This window comes from Hemiscyllium ocellatum, unplaced genomic scaffold, assembly GCF_020745735.1.
Source record: "Hemiscyllium ocellatum isolate sHemOce1 unplaced genomic scaffold, sHemOce1.pat.X.cur. scaffold_182_pat_ctg1, whole genome shotgun sequence".
Taxonomy (NCBI): Eukaryota; Metazoa; Chordata; class Chondrichthyes; order Orectolobiformes; family Hemiscylliidae; genus Hemiscyllium; species Hemiscyllium ocellatum.
In genome coordinates, this window is record NW_026867890.1 from 65,677 (window position 1) to 80,551 (window position 14,875).

General features: G+C 45.6%; 1 long non-coding RNA gene across 3 annotated transcripts in view; it reads right to left on the bottom strand.

Annotated features, from left to right (window-relative positions):
• Positions 1 to 4,037: 4,037 nt before the first annotated feature.
• LOC132810736 (uncharacterized) overlaps positions 4,038 to 14,875 on the bottom strand; it is a 48,732-nt gene continuing 37,894 nt past the window's right edge. For 2 of the 3 annotated variants that reach the window (XR_009643059.1, XR_009643057.1), the window contains exons 3-4: positions 14,592 to 14,726; positions 4,038 to 4,165 (exon numbers count right to left, since the gene is read on the bottom strand). This is a non-coding gene — a long non-coding RNA (uncharacterized LOC132810736). Of the gene's footprint in view, positions 4,166 to 12,576; positions 12,668 to 14,591; positions 14,727 to 14,875 lie in introns of those variants that run through there. The other variant, XR_009643058.1, reaches the window with a different exon arrangement.

Here is a 14,875-nt window from a genome sequence, read left to right on the forward strand (position 1 = left end):
TGTTAGCAATTCTGGAAAGTGAAAACAAAGGTCCCCTGGGCCAGATGGGATTTATTCTTGGCTTCTCTGGGAGGCCAGTAAGGAGACTGCTGAGCCTTTGGCTTTGATCTTTATGTCGTCATTGCCTTCAGGAATAGTGTCAGAAGGCTGGAGGACAGCAAATGTTGTCCCCTTAACCAAGATGGGGAATAGAGACAACCCTGGGTAATTATAGAGCTGTGAGCCTTCCTTCAATTCTGGGCAAAGTGTTGGAAAGGCTTGTAAAGGCTAGCATTTATAATCATCTGGAGATGAATACGTTGATGAGGGATAGTCAGCATGGTTTTGCGAAGGGTAAGTCATGCCTTACAAACCTTGTTGACTTCTTTGAGTGGACCAAACAGGTGGATGTGGGTAAAGCAGAACTTGGTAGTGCAGATAAGCAGAGAGATTACTGTGTCCATGTACTGAGATGGCTGAAAGTTGCCACCCATTTTGATAGGGTTGTTAAGAAGGCATTCAGCGCGTGAGCTTTTATTGGTACAGGGATTGAGTGTCGGAACCATGAGATAATACTGCAGCTGTACAAAACTCTGGTGCGGCCACATTTGGAGTGTTGCCTAAGGTCCAGGTCACCGCTTTAGAAGAAGGATGTCAAAATATTTGGAAAGGGTTCCGAGGAGTTTTACTACAATGTTACCTGGTACGGTGGGAGGTGTCATGAGGAATGCTGAAGGACTTGAATCTGTTTGTGTTTGAGAGAAGAGTTGAAGGCCAATTGATTGAGACATTTAAGATAATCAGAGGGTGACATGGGTTGGACAGTGAGAGCCTTTTCCCTCGGATGGCGATGCCTAGCATGAGGCCAAATAGCTTTACATTGAGGTAGCAATTAATATTAGTATTAATTAATAGATATGGAACAGATGCCAGAGGTAGGTTCTTTACTCAGAATAGTAGCCTGGCACACTGACCTCGACACCGCTGAAGCCAAACGCCAACTCGAGGACACCTCTTCCTATTGCCCCCTTGACCATGACCCCAACACCCATCACCAGACCATCGTCTCCCAGACCATACAGAACCTCATCACCTCAGGAGATCTCCCACCCACAGCTTCCAACCTCATAGTCCGGGAACCCCCCACTGCCCGGTTCTACCTTCTTCACAACATCCACAAGCCTGACCGCCCTGGCCGACCCATTGTCTCAGCATGCTCCTGCCCCACTGAACTCATCTCTACCTACCTCGATACTGTCTTATCCCCCAGTCCAGGAACTCCCCACATTCGTTCGAGACACCACCCACGCGCTCCACCTCCTCCAAGACTTCAGTTTCCCCGGCCCCCAACGCCTCATCTTCACCATGGATATCCAATCCTTCTACACCTCCATCCGCCATGACCCGAGCCTCCAAGCCTGCCGTTTTTTCCTCTCCAGACGTCCCCAACAGTGCCCATCCACTCCCATTCGTTTGGCCGAACTGGTCCTCACCCTTAACAATTTCTCCTTCAAATCCTCCCACTTTCTCCAGAACAAAGGGGTAGCCATGGGCACACATATGGGCCCCAGCTATGCCTGTCTCTTTGTTGACTACGTAGAACAGTTGATCTTTCGTAATTACACCGGCACCACTCTCCACCTCTTCCTCCACTACATTGATGACTGCTTTGGCGCCACCTTGTGCACCTGACCTTAAATTTACCTAGACCATCTCTGACACCTCCCTACCCTTCCTGAACCTCTCCATCTCCATTAATGACGCCCGACTTGACAGTGACATTTTTTATTACAAACCCACCGACTTCCACAGCTACCTGGATTACACTTCTTCACAGGAGAAAGTGAGGACTGCAGATGCTGGAGATCAGAGCTGAAAATGTGTTGCTGGAAAAGCGCAGTAGGTCAGGCAGCATCCAAAGAACAGGAAATTCGACGTTTCGGGCATAAGCCCTTCATCAGGAATGAAAGGCTTATGCCCGAAACCCACTTCTTCCCACCCTACCTCTTGCAAAAATACCATCCCGTATTCCCAATTCCTCCGCCTCCCCTGTATCTGCTCCCAGGAGGACCAATTCCACCACAGAACACACCAGGTGGTCTCCTTCTTTCGAGAACGCAATTTCCCTTCCCACGTGGTTAAAGATGCCCTCCAATGCATCTCGTCCACATCCCGCACTTCCGCCCTCAGACCCCACACTTTCAACCATAACAAGGACAGAACGCCCCTGGTGCTCACCTTCCACCCTCCAATCTTCGCATAAACCAAATCATCCTCCGAAATTTCTGCCACCTCCAAAAAGACCCCACCACCAGGGATATATTTCCTTCTCCATCCCTTTCCACCTTCTGCAAAGACTGTTCCCTCTGTGACTACCTGGTCAGGTCCATGCCCCCCCCCCCCCCCCAACAATCCATCCTCCCATCCTGGCACTTTCCCCTGCCACCGCATGAACTGTAAAACCTGTGCCGACACATCCTCCCTCACCTCTATCCAAGGCCCTAAAGGAACCTTCCACATTCAATGTTTTACCTACACATCCACTAATATCATTTATTGTATCCATTGCTCCCTATGCGGTCTCCTCTACATTGGGGATACTGGGCGCCTTCTAGCAGAGCGCTTTAGGGAACATCTCTGGGACACTCAGACCAATCAACCACACCACCACTCCGTGGCCCAACATTTCAACTCCCCTTCCCATTCTGTCGAGACATGGAGGTCCCGGGGCTCCTTCACCACCGCTCTCTCACCACCAGATGCCTGGAGGAAGAATGCCGCTTCTTCCGCCTCGGAACATTTCAACCCCAGGGCATCAATGTGGACTTCAACAGTTTCCTCAATTCCCCTTCCCCCACCTCACCCTAGTTCCAAACGTCCAGCTCAGCACTGTCCCCATGACTTGTCTAGACTTGTCCTACCTGCCTGTCTCCTTTTCCACCTATCCACTCCACTCTCTTCTCCCTGACTGATCACCTTCTTCCCCTCCCCCACTCACTTATTGTATTCTATGCTACTTTCTCCCTACCGCCCCCCCACCCTCCTTTAGCTTATCTCTCCAAGCTTCAGGCTCTCTGCTTTTCTTCCTGATGAAGTGCTTTTGCCAGAAACGTCGATTTCGCTGCTCCTTGGATGCTGCCTGAACACCTGTGCTCTTCGAGCACCACTAATCCAGAATCTTTACTCGGAATAGTCAGGGCATGGAATTCATGGCCTGAAACAGTGGTAGACTCGCCAACTTTAAGGGCATTTACACAGTCATTGGATAGGCCTATGGATGAGAATGGAATAGGGAAGGTTAGATGGGCTTCAGATTGGCTCCACAGATTGGCACACATTGAGGGCTGAAGGACCTGTACTGCACTGTCATGTTCTACGTTCTGTGTTCTGGAGGGCATAAGCAGGAGATGGAAGAGGAATAAACTAAAAAGGGTTTGGAGGAGAACATTTTCCACACAGAGTATGGTGCAGGTATGAAATGGGTTTCGAGGGGAACTGGTAGAGAAAAGTACAATAACAACATGTAAAAGACATTTGGGTAGGTACATGGGGAGGAGAAGGTTTGCAGGGATATTGGTCAAGTGCAGGGAAACGCAACTCGTTCAGGACTCTGGTCAGCATGGACCAGTTGGATGGAAGGAAATGTTTCCGTGCTGCATGACCCTGTCTCCTGTTATTGGAGGAGGAGACTACTGCGATAAGGCACGTTATAGACACTGAAGCAAGTTACAGCGAAAGGGATGGTAGTCTGCAATGCAGTACAATTCAAATATGTGGAGGGAGTATAGGGAAGGGAGGAGGTTACCGGGACAGGAACTGTTATAGGAGTTACAAATTATTGAAGATATTAGTCACCAACACATGCCATAGATAGAGAGTGTTGCAGAGTAGTGAGTCTTAGCACAACAGAACTTACTATAGGGGTGTTGATTGAGCCTGGCGTGTGTCTGTTCTGTGCTCCCCTTCCAGCACTGTATCTATGTCATGTTTTGTTAGCCGATGTTTGGAGGTCTGTCTTTGCTCTCTGCTGTGTTCACTGTGAGTGATCTTACCTCACTTCCAGATTTATTGAAGACTCCAAATCTCCCTTCCCTTTGTCTCCCTGGCTGATCAACCATCTTCAATGTGGCGATTAGCAAGACACCCAGCAGCTGGGAAGTCTATTGAATCAGGACCTTCGTAATACCTACAGGAGTCAGAGGAATATACAGTACGGGAAATTAGACTGATCCAGTGAGAGATACACATGAAGAATGGCACTAGGTCCAACAGAGATCTGAAAAACCCTGTCTCCATCCCTGGCCTGTGCTTTTGTGTCTCTCTGGAGTGAAGACTTCAATTGGCTCAGAATCCAGAGTAGATGCAAGAGTGAGAGATGCTGACAGAGGCAGCAATTAGACCCTCACAGTGAGGGATACCACATAGAGAGAGTCTGAGTGATATCACCAGAGGGCAGGAAGATTTCATTATGAAACAATCATGTAGGAAGAGCAGGTTTAGGTTCCTGATGCCCTGGTATCAGTGCTCAGGAATGAGCAACCTTTGAGCAGGTGAAGTGATGATCTCGTGGTCTTATTGAGAGAGCATGTATCCAAAAGCTCACCCAATGTTCAGTGGAGGCAGGTTTAAATCCCACCATCAGAAATGGTGGAATTTGCGATCATCATTTATTTTTAAAACATTGTTATTAACAATCCATGAATAAGTACAAAAACATTGCTGATGTCCAATAAAATGTTTGTTCATCAAAAGTACACTTGGGGACATCTCCCATCCTCGCGTGGTCTGTACGACATCCCCACAGCAAAGTGTTTGCCTCTGAAATGGCCGAGCATGTTACTCAGTTCAAGGGCAGCTCGGGCTGGGCAGGAAAGGCTGGTCAGCCAGAGACACCAACATCCCATACCTGAGTTGAAAAATAAACCATTCGGATGGTCTCGCTGGAAGTGTGCTGGGACCAGGGTCCTGGCCAATCACGTTGGTAGGTTTAGGGACAGGGCTTGAAATTGACAGAGAGGATGCAGGGACAGGGTTCAGGTGAGAGGAGCTTTCCAAATCCAAATAGAAAAGGTGAAGCTTTGGAACAGCATGGGGATGTGGCTGAAGGCAAGCAGAAAGGAACAGGATGGGACCAAGTTTAACCAAAACTGTACGTCAACGAATCAATTTGTGACAGGAAATTGTAGGAAACAGGAAATTATGGTGTTTTTTTTGTGGAATAGACAAAGTCTCTGCCATAAGGTAGATGGATTTGTGACACAGAGATAAAAGAGAATTAGACACCAGGGTGACGTGGTTACAGGGTGAAAAAAGGTGGACATCAATATTCAATGGTTCAAAACCATGTGCAAACTCAGGCAAAGTGGACAACGCTAACAATAATTGATAACAACGGCATTACAGGGAAACCATTTGGCAGCAGATTATGAACTAGAGTCAGTCTGAATGTAAATTCTGGCTACTACTTCCCAAGGACAAAAGCAGCAGAACAGTGTTAGGCCACTGAACAACATTTCATTGCTCAACACTTCATTAAACAGGAACTCATTGGAATTTTTAATAAAGGCATTATGACAATTCAGTGAAAATTCAAAATTCGTATAATCGTGACAATCACACTGACAACATTGATATTGGAAGGGACGTTCGGAGGTTTTTTTTTCAGTGTTTCTTTAAAGATCATATTGTGCAACTGGCTAGGGATGTAACTATGTCAGATCGACAGTTGTGTAATGAAACTTAGTGAATGAGTAATGTCACCTGGAGAGATCCTCTGGGAAATTGCGATAAAGTGCAGTTAAAGAAATATAAAATTTTTAAGTGAATCACAGAAAGGACAAGCTACAACTAGAAACAAAAATTGCCAATTACATGAGTTTGAGAGGAGAACTGACCAAGCTACACAATCTAAACAGACTGAAACATCTGTGTGCATAAATGAACAGTGGTAAACATTTGAAGGATATTGCATTGAAACAGACAAAACATCAACAAGAAACTCACACCTGTCCCTCACTCAGGACAAAATGGATCACATTAGATTATGAGGCTGAGAAGATCACCAAAAAGTACTTAAAATCCTGAAGTGCGAGTGTGCTTTAGGAGTAAGTTTTAAAGGGTTTGCAAAGGGTCTGTTAGCAGGAGGAGGGCAGTTGGCAGAGGAATCCCTGTGAGGGTAGAATGTCACAATAGGAACAGGGAGAGGTGAAGGTGCTGGAGGTGGTGAGAGTGTTACAGAGAGTGGTCAGGGACTGAAGTGTGTTTCAAACTAAGTACGGGTTGTTGCAGCTGGAGGGGGTAGGGAGGGACATATGTATTTTTATTTATTCATTAATGGGATGTGGGTGTCACTGCCTGGACTAGCATTCTCTGACCCCACTCTTAATTACCCAGAGTCGGCCCTCTTGCTATGGGTCTGGAGTCAAATGTTGGCCAGACCAGGTGAGAATATTTATTGTTCTTCCCTAAAGCAGGAAGTGAACCTGATGAGTTCTTCCTACTGATCAGCAATGCATTTATGGTGGTCTCACCAATGTCTTGTACAGATACAACATGACATTCCAACTCTTACTCTCCATGCTCTGCCCAATGAAGGTAACCATCCCAAACGCCTGCTTCAACAGCCTGCCTGCCTGTGACGCAACTTTCAAAGTACTGTCTACCCGCATCCCTGGTAACTGATTGACAACACTACCCAGGGCCTGAACATTAACTGTACAAGTCCCACCCTGGTTTGTTTCACCAAAATGGAACACTTCACATTTATCTAATTAAATTCTATCTGCTATTTTTCAGCCCACTCTCCCAGCAGTGCTGTTAATCTTGTTGTATCATAGATAACCTTCTTCACTGTCCACTTTACCACCAATTCCAGTGTCACCCAAGAAACTTACTTACCAGGAAACAAATATTCCCATCCAAACCATTTACCCAAATGACAAACAGCAGGGGACCCACTACACCGCTGGTCACATGCCTCCAGTCAGAAAAACAACATGTCTCCCATCACCCTCTGTCTCCAACCATCAAGCCCAATTTTGTATCCAGTTGACTAGCTCCTCCTGAATGCCATATCCTTTTACACTGATCGGAGGTTGTTACCCATTTACCAAACAGAACATAGAACACAGAACAGTACAGCACAAGACCCTTCGGCCATGATGCCATGCCAACCATTTATCCGACTATAAGACCAAACTAACTTCCATACCCTTCATTTTACTATCATCCAAGTGCTTCTCCAAGAGTCTATTAAATGTACCGAAAGTATCTAATTTTACTACCACCATTGTCAGTGCATTCCAACCACCTACCATTCTCCATCCTTTATCCATCCTCCATTCACCTTAAAATTATACCCCTTGTATTAGCCATTTATGCCATAGGGGAAAAAGTCTCTTACTATTCACTCTCTCTCTGTGACTCTCTTCATCTTGTTCACCTTTACCACGTTGTCCCACCCCTTTCTTCACTCCAATGAGAAAAGCCTTAGCCCCCTCAACCTTTCTTCATAAGAAATACCCTCCATTCCAGGCAGCATCCTGGTAAATTTCCTGTGTATGCTCTCTAAAACTTGCACATCCTTCCTGTAAACAGGGGACCAGAACTGAACTCAATTTTCCAAGTGTGGTCTCACCAGGATGCTATAAAGATGCAGTAAAACCTCGCTGTTCTTAAAATCAATCCCCTTGCTAAGGAAAGCCAACACAATATATGCTTTTTAACAACCCTATCAATGTGTGAGGCAACTTTGAGGGATCTATGGACATGGACCCCTTAATCTCTCTGATCCTCCACACTGCCAAGTGTTCTGCCTTTCACACTGTATTCTGTATTCAAATTCCACCTTCTAGAATAAATCACTTCACACTTTTCCAGCTTGAACACCATTTGAGATTTCCAGCCCAGCTCTGTGTCCTGTCAATGTCCCATTGCAACCTACAACAGCCCTCCACATTACCCACCGCTCCACCAGATTGGCAAATTAACGAACCCACTCTCCAACATCCACATACAAGTCATTTATAAAAATCACAGAGAGCAGCGTCCCAAAGCCGACTGTTACAGAACCCCACTGGTCACTGAGCTCCAGGCTCAATACTGTCCATCTGCTGCCATACTCTGTCTTCTCTGGGCCATCCAAGCATGTATCCAGACAGATAGATTTCCCTGTATCCCATGCCTCCTTATTTTCTGAATGAGCTTCAACATATTCTGCCATATCTTCAAAGAAATCAATAAGGGTTGTGATGCATGACCTGCCCCTCACAAACCCCTGCTGACTGTCTAAAATTTAACTAAGATTTTCCAATTCAGTCTGTCAGAGTCCTCTCCAATAATCTGCACACCACAGACATTAGACCAAATCTGCAATTCCCAGGATTCTACCTCCGTAACATGGCCCGGACTCTACAAATCTTCCCTCCTCTGCCATGTTCCCAAAAAGGGCACTGGAGGGTGGTGGGGGTTACAGAGATCTGGAAGAATATAAGGACAGGAGGGTTTTGCAGACATTCGGAGGGTTGCAGTGCAAAAGGAGAATTCAGTAATTGTGTGGTTACATGGTAATGAACGCATTTGAGGAGGGAGGGAGGGAGGATTGTAGCGAATTGAAAGCTTTCAAAGTTAAGGTGTTTTATTAGGACTGCAAGAGGTTACTGAGTTGGGGAAGGTTTAAGTACTGGTGGATAATACAGAAAATGTCGTTTTGATTGCAATTTCAGGAAGAGGATGCAGGAAGCTGGAGAGTATGGGGTCTGAACGAGGTTACACAAATGAGAAGAGTTGTCAGGGGTGGAGGTGTTTACAGAGACAGCAATGGTCTGATCTGAAGCAGAGGAGCCAGATTGGGAGGGATGTGGGGACTGCAGGTGGTTTGACAGGGAGGGAGGACCATAGGCGCACAGGAGGTTGCAGAAATGTGGAGAGCTGTAGGGCCTGCAGGAGTTCATGGAGATGAGGAGGTTGGGAGGGATGGATCAGTTTACAAGGATAAGGATAGTGGGAGGACAGTGCTGGTTTATACTGACAGGTACTATTTAGGGAATGGAGCAGATTACAGAGATAATGTAGGTTGTCTAGGCTGGAAGAAAAAAAAACACACATATGGAGGGTAGTCGTGACTGAACAGGTGGAGAGATGTCGAAATTCTTAGGTTCTGGTGTTATTTAGACATGGAGGATGTGGAATCGGACAGATTTTCCTGGAGATGAGAACAGCAATTTTGATTGGAGACAGTTACACAGAAAAAGGAGCATTAGTAATCTCCTCCAGTTTGGCCTAAGTGGGAAAGTGTTGTTGGGGAGGTTATCGTTAACACAGATAGGGGTGTAAGAGTTGGAGAAGTTTATGCAGATGAGTAGATGGGTGGAAATACTGGAAAAGCTTACACTGACAGGGTAGGTGATAGTGATGAGAGCATGTTACACAGACCGCAGTTCCTTTAGGAACTGAATTGGAACAGTCACAGGGCCTGGAGTGGGTTCAACAGATCGATGTGTGGCATAGACCTGATAGGGTCTCCACAGATTGATTCTGTCTTTAGGGCCGGAAGAGGTTCGGTAGATACGGAAACCTTAAACCCAATGTATACCATCTTCAATTGCCAGATCAGAGCCTCAATATCCGTCATCAGCCAGGGATCCCTAAACCTGCCATTTTCCTTTCACCCTAACAGGTACATACTGACCGTGGATTTTCAGTATCACACTTTTAAAAGCCTCCCATTTTCCAGTCGTTTCTTTTCCTTCAAACAGACTCACCCACTCAACCTCTGCTAGATCCTGCTTCATGGCCCCAAAACTGCCAGTGTTTCAGCATAGCTCCTTAACCTGTGGACCTCTCCTATCATTTTCTGTAGTTATGTTAAAACTAACACAGTTGCGGTCACTGGACCCAAAGTGCCCTCCGACTGACACTTCAGTCACTTCCTCATCTTGTTTTCTCAGGGGATGTTCAATGTTGCGCCCAACTGAATAGAGTAGGACAGCCTATATATTGGTCAAGGAAACTTTCTTGGACCCATTTGACAAATTGTTACCCATATGGTATTCTGAGGTCCCAAGTAAATCCAGGGGAAATTAAAACCTCCAATCAATGCTACTCTCTTATTACTTATTCCAACACCTATCTACAATCTCTCTACACATCTGCACTTCTCATACCCGCTGACTATTTGTGAGTCTGTAATACAGTCCCAACAAAGTGACCGCCCCTTCTTTCTAACTCCCAACCATATGGCCTCATTTGATTACTCTTTAGGAGTATCCTCTCTGAGCACTGTTGTTATGCTCTCATTTATCAAAAGCGCACTCCCCCTCCTCAATTACTTGTCTTTCTGTCACACTTGTACCTTCTGTATCCTGGAACACTGAGCTGTTATTCCTGCCCTTCTCTCAGCCATGTTTCTGTTATGGCTATAACATCCCAGTCCCCAGAGCCAATCCATGCTCTGAGCTCGTCTGCCTTACCAGTCAGGCCTCATGAAATAAATGTACTTTAAACCAGAAGTCTTTTCCCTCCCTTGACTGTGCCCCTGGATATCCTGAATAGGAAACGTGCTCTCGGTGGCTGGTGGATTTTCCTCTGACTGGCTGATGGTCTCTTTATTTTTCATAATCCCCATTGTCCAGGTCACTTCTACCTCAGAAGAGACCCCAATGATCCAAGACGTAAAAACCCTTCCCCCTCCACCAGCTCCTCAGGCACTCATCCATCCGACTCGTCTTTTTATTTCCATATTCACTACGAGCGGCACTGGGAGTAATCTGGGGCTCACTACCTTTGTAGTCCTGCTTTTTACCTTCTTACCTAACTCCTAATACTCACTTGATCAGATCCCATCCAACTGTATCTATGTCATGTGTACTGATGTGCACAATTACCACTGGTTGCTTGCCCTGTCCCTGGAGAAAGTGGCAAAACCTGACCTCCCTTTGGGGAACAAGGCAGGGAAAGGGACTGAGGTGTAAGTTGGGAAGCACTTTGACAAAGTGACCACAACTGTATTAATTTGAAAACAGTTATGGAAAATGACAGGCCTGATCCACAAGTGAAAGACCAAAATTGGTCTGCTCCAATCCAGACGGTATTGGGCAAGAACTTTTAGCAGTTGATTGTGGAGAGTATTTGCAGGTAAATGGACCTCAGGCAGGTGGGAAACTATCAAAAGAAAGATAAAATGAGAGTTCAGTGTGAGGATATTTCTGTTAGTGCGAAGGACAATGCTGATTACAAGAAGGAAATTCTGGATGATTGGGGGTATTGAGGTTCTGGTCAAGATAAAGGCGTCCATGTCATATATGGCCAGCTGGATTCCTCAAAGAACATTGTGGGTTCAGTAATACACTGAAGAGGGAGAGCAGGAGGGCAAGCAGGAGACCTGAGAAACCTTTGGCTGATAATGCTGAGGCAAATCCAAAGGAATTCGACATGAATACTAACGAGAGACGATTAACTAGAGACAGAATATGTCCCTTGAAGATCAATGGGATAATCCATGTGTGGAACCACAGGAGATGGGTGAGATTCTTGACGAAAATTTCACATCAGAACTTAAAGACTGGGGAAGTCAGGGAAATGAAGTCTTCAAAAGACTCCGCATAACAAAACGGGAGGTGCTGGAAATTTTAAAACGCCTAAAAAAAAGTCAAATTCCTGGAGCTAATCATGTATATCTGAGGACACTGGGGGAAACTCTGGAAGAATTGTCCCTTAAAGAGATATTTATATCAGTGACAGCCACGGGTGATGAGCTGGAAGCCTGGAGGGTGTTTCACGTTGTGCCATTATTTAAAACTTTTGCGAGGGAACTCAAGGCACCTAAAGACCAATTGGCTTGATGTTAGTGGTGCGTACGGTGTTGGAGGGGGCTCTGAGGGACAGTAGTTACATGCATTTCGAACGGCGAAGGTTAATTAGGGACAGTTGACACAAAGTACACAAGTAGAGTCTCACAAACTTGCCTGAGTTTGTTGTAGAGGTGACTAAGAAGATAGAAGAAGACAGAACAGGAGACTGTGTCTATACTGACCACAGCAAGGCATTGGACAGGGTTTAGCGTGGAACACTGGTTAGTAAGGTTAGATCACATGGTTTCAGGGAGAACTAGCCAACTGGATACAACATTGGCTTGACAATAGGAGACAGAGTGGTGGGAGAGCGTTGTTGTGCAGACTGGGGGCCTATGACCAGCAGTGTGCCATAAGGAACAGTGCTGGGTCCACTGTTATGCATCATTTACAGAAAACATTTCAGTAAGAGCATAGGAGTCATTGTTAGTCAGTTTGTTGATAAACGTCCGGATAGAACACGGGTTATAGTGGGCAGGGAATACAGTTCTTGAAGGGGATCTCGAACAACTGAGCCAGTGGCCAAGGAATGACCGATGGAGCTGAATTCAGGTGATGGATTCTGTCAAGACAAACCAGGGAGGACTAACACAGTTAATAGTCGGGCCCTGGGCAGTGCTGTCGAACATAGATAGACCAAGGAATGCAGTTCCTTGGATGGTGCATCACAGGTGGACAAGGTGGGGAAAGTGGAATTTGGCACACTTGCCCTCATGGGTCAGAGAATTGAATACATACGTTGGCACATCATGGTACGGCTGTACAAGGCATTGCTGGGTCCCCAGTTGGAGTACTGTGGAGAATTCTGATCATCCTGCTTTAGGAAGCATTTCCGGAAACTGTAAATAGAGCAAGGATTGACGAAGATGTTACTGATACAGGAGGGTTTTAGAGAAACGGAGAAGCCGGATAAAGCTGGAAAGCAAAATGGGGGATGAGATAGCTTTGGCAGATAAGGTTAAGGAGATTGCAAGAAAATTCTACAGCACACAAGTACAAAAACGCAACTAGAGAGACAATAGGGCCCTGCAAAGATCAATAAGGACATCCATGTGTGGAAACCACAGGAGATGGGTAAGACCCTAAATGAACATTTTGTCAGAAATTACTGCAGACAAGTCAGTTAAAGAGACAGTGATGGCTTGAAAAGAGTTCCCATTATAGAAGAGGTAGTGCTGGAGGTCTTCAAACACAAAGGTAGAGAATGCCTTAAGTCCTGAATAAGTGTATCCCAGAACATTGTGATAAGTAGTGGCAGGGACAAGAGCAGACCTATTTGTATCATTGTCCTTCGATGATACAAGTCGCAGGACGATGATTAAAAACACGAGGGATACAGGTAAGGTGATTAGCCAGGGCAGTGGAGTCCATAACTAGATTGAATTGAAGTACAGAAGGGGGAGGTGTTAGCAATTCTGCAAAGTCTAAAAATAGATAAATCTATTGGCCGGATGGGATTTATCCTCGGATTCTCTGGGAAGCCACGAAGGAGATTGCCAAGCCTTTGATTTTGATCTTTTTGTCATCATTGTTTACAGGAATAGTGCTAGAAGGCTGGAGGATAGCAAATGTTGTCTCCTTAGATTAGATTACATCCAGTATGGAAATAGACCCTTCGGCCCAACAAGTCCACACTCACCACATCTGATGAGATTTATTAGAAAGTTACCTGGTACGGAGGAAAGGTCTTATGAGGAAAGGCTGAGGGACTTTAAGCTGTTTTTGTTCAAAAGAATGTGTTTGAAGTCAATTAATAGAGACATATAAGATAATCAGCAGGTGAGATGGGTTGGACAGTGAAAGCCTTTTCTCTTGGGTGGCGATGTCTACCAGGAGGGGAGATAGCTTTAAATTTAGGTTGATGCTAATATTAATAAATAGATATGGGACGGATGCCAGAGGTAGGTTCTTTTTTCAGAATAGTCGGGGCATGGAATGCATTGCCTGCAACAGTGGTAGACTCGCCAATTTTAAGGGCATTTAAACGGTCGTTGGATAGGCATATGGACATGAATTTGAATAGTGTTGGCTACTTGGGCTTCAGATTGGTTCCACAGGTTGGTGCAAAATCGAAGGCCGAAGGGCCTGCATTGCGCTGTCATGTTCTGTGTGCTAGTGGGCATAAATATGAGATGGGAGAGGAAGCACTTAAAAGAGATTTTAGGAGAAAATTTTCTACACAGACGATGGTGCAGTTATGGAATGAGCTTCCAGGGGAAGTGGTAGAGAAAAGTACAATTACAACATTAAAATACATTTGGGCAGGTACTTGGGGAGGAGAAGGTTTGAAGGGATCCGGTCAAATACAGGGAAACGTGACTTGTTCATGGACTCTGGTCAGCATGGACTAGTTGGATTGAAGGATTGTGCTGCATGCCTCTGTCTCCAGTTATTGGAGGAGGAGACTACTAAGATAAGGCATGTTGTCGACACTGAAGCAAGTTACAGCGATAGGGATGGTAGTCTGGAATGCAGTACATTTCAAATATATCGAGGGACTATTGAGATAGGAGGAGGTTACAGAGATATAAACTGTTATAGGAGTTACAAATTATTGAAGACACTGGTGTACAAGACATGCCATAGATAGTGATGCAGAGTAGTGAGTCTTAGTACAACAGAACTTAGAATGGGGCGGTGATTGAGCCTGGGGTGTGTGTGAACTGTGCTCACCCTCCAGCACTGTATCAGTGACATATATTGTCTGCCGATGTTTGGAGCCCTCTCGTTGCTCTCTGCTCTGTGCACTGTGAGTGATCTTACCTCACTGCAGGATTTATTGAAGGCTGCAGATCTCCCTCTCTTTTGTCTCTCTGGCTGACCAACTATCTTCAATGTGATGATGGACGAGACACCCAGCAGCTGGGAAGTTAATCGAGTCTGAACCTTCCTGAGTACCTACACGAGACAGGAATAGGCAGAATGGGAATTGTGCTGCCTCGTCTTTCTTCAGAAGAGTGAAACAGACAGAGACAGAGACAGACAGAGACAGACAGAAAGCAAGATCCTAAGTGATATCACCAGAGTGCTGGGAGATATCAGGATCA